The sequence below is a fragment of the Musa acuminata genome, unplaced genomic scaffold (assembly GCF_036884655.1).
Source record: "Musa acuminata AAA Group cultivar baxijiao unplaced genomic scaffold, Cavendish_Baxijiao_AAA HiC_scaffold_57, whole genome shotgun sequence".
Lineage (NCBI taxonomy): Eukaryota > Viridiplantae > Streptophyta > Magnoliopsida > Zingiberales > Musaceae > Musa > Musa acuminata.
Window position 1 is genome coordinate 60,001 of NW_027020338.1, and position 2,500 is coordinate 62,500.

Here is a 2,500-nt window from a genome sequence, read left to right on the forward strand (position 1 = left end):
CGGCGAGCGGCGGACAGCGAGCGAAGCGAGAGGCAGCACCGTCCCTGCTATACGAAAGCCCCATCCAGCCCTGTGCCACCCGGGGGGTTCCAGGGTGCTGAGATGGCTGACGTTTTGCTCCGCTCTCGACGGTCACCGCGCAACGCAAGAACAGGCCAAAAACTGGCCAAAACGGCCCAAAAACGGGCCAAAACTGGCCATTTTTGGCTGCGCGAGCGAGCGGCGAGCGGCGGACAGCGAGCGAAGCGAGAGGCAGCACCGTCCCTGCTATACGAAAGCCCCATCCAGCCCTGTGCCACCCGGGGGGTTCCAGGGTGCTGAGATGGCTGACATTTTGCTCCGCTCACGACGGTCGCCGCGGCACACAAGAACAGCCCAAAAACAGGCCAAAACAGCCCAAAAACGGGCCAAAACTGGCCATTTTTGGCTGCGCGAGCGAGCAGCGAGCGGCGGACAGCGAGCGAAGCGAGAGGCAGCACCGTCCCTGCTATACGAAAGCCCCATCCAGCCCTGTGCCACCCGGGGGGTTCCAGGGTGCTGAGATGGCTGACGTTTTGCTCCGCTCACGACGGTCGCCGCGGCACGCAAGAACAGGCCAAAAACTGGCCAAAACAGCCCAAAAACGGGCCAAAACTGGCCATTTTTTGCTGCGCGAGCGAGCGGAGAGCGGCGAACAGCGAGCGAAGCGCGAGGCAGCACCGTCCCTGCTATACGAAAGCCCCATCCAGCCCTGTGCCACCCGGGGGGTTCCAGGGTGCTGAGATGGCTGACATTTTGCTCCGCTCACGACGGTCACCGCGCCACACAAGAACAGCCCAAAAACAGGCCAAAACAGCCCAAAAACGGGCCAAAACTGGCCATTTTTGGCTGCGCGAGCGAGCGGCGAGCGGCGAACAGCGAGCGAAGCGAGAGGCAGCACCGTCCCTGCTATACGAAAGCCCCATCCAGCCCTGTGCCACCCGGGGGGTTCCAGGGTGCTGAGATGGCTGACGTTTTGCTCCGCTCACGACGGTCACCGCACCACGCAAGAACAGGCCAAAAACTGGCCAAAACAGCCCAAAAACGGGCCAAAACTGGCCATTTTTGGCTGCGCGAGCGAGCGGCGAGCGGCGAACAGCGAGCGAAGCGAGAGGCAGCACCGTCCCTGCTATACGAAAGCCCCATCCAGCCCTGTGCCACCCGGGGGGTTCCAGGGTGCTGAGATGGCTGACGTTTTGCTCCGCTCTCGACGGTCACCGCGCAATGCAAGAACAGGCCAAAAACTGGCCAAAACGGCCCAAAAACGGGCCAAAACTGGCCATTTTTGGCTGCGCGAGCGGCGAGCGGCGGACAGCGAGCGAAGCGAGAGGCAGCACCGTCCCTGCTATACGAAAGCCCCATCCAGCCCTGTGCCACCCGGGGGGTTCCAGGGTGCTGAGATGGCTGACGTTTTGCTCCGCTCTCGACGGTCACCGCGCAATGCAAGAACAGGCCAAAAACTGGCCAAAACGGCCCAAAAACGGGCCAAAACTGGCCATTTTTGGCTGCGCGAGCGAGCGGCGAGCGGCGGACAGCGAGCGAAGCGAGAGGCAGCACCGTCCCTGCTATACGAAAGCCCCATCCAGCCCTGTGCCACCCGGGGGGTTCCAGGGTGCTGAGATGGCTGACGTTTTGCTCCGCTCTCGACGGTCACCGCGCAATGCAAGAACAGGCCAAAAACTGGCCAAAACGGCCCAAAAACGGGCCAAAACTGGCCATTTTTGGCTGCACGAGCGAGCGGCGAGCGGCGGACAGCGAGCGAAGCGAGAGGCAGCACCGTCCCTGCTATACGAAAGCCCCATCCAGCCCTGTGCCACCCGGGGGGTTCCAGGGTGCTGAGATGGCTGACGTTTTGCTCCGCTCTCGACGGTCACCGCGCAATGCAAGAACAGGCCAAAAACTGGCCAAAACGGCCCAAAAACGGGCCAAAACTGGCCATTTTTGGCTGCACGAGCGAGCGGCGAGCGGCGGACAGCGAGCGAAGCGAGAGGCAGCACCGTCCCTGCTATACGAAAGCCCCATCCAGCCCTGTGCCACCCGGGGGGTTCCAGGGTGCTGAGATGGCTGACGTTTTGCTCCGCTCTCGACGGTCACCGCGCAATGCAAGAACAGGCCAAAAACTGGCCAAAACGGCCCAAAAACGGGCCAAAACTGGCCATTTTTGGCTGCACGAGCGAGCGGCGAGCGGCGGACAGCGAGCGAAGCGAGAGGCAGCACCGTCCCTGCTATACGAAAGCCCCATCCAGCCCTGTGCCACCCGGGGGGTTCCAGGGTGCTGAGATGGCTGACGTTTTGCTCCGCTCTCGACGGTCACCGCGCAATGCAAGAACAGGCCAAAAACTGGCCAAAACGGCCCAAAAACGGGCCAAAACTGGCCATTTTTGGCTGCACGAGCGAGCGGCGAGCGGCGGACAGCGAGCGAAGCGAGAGGCAGCACCGTCCCTGCTATACGAAAGCCCCATCCAGCCCTGTGCCACCCGGG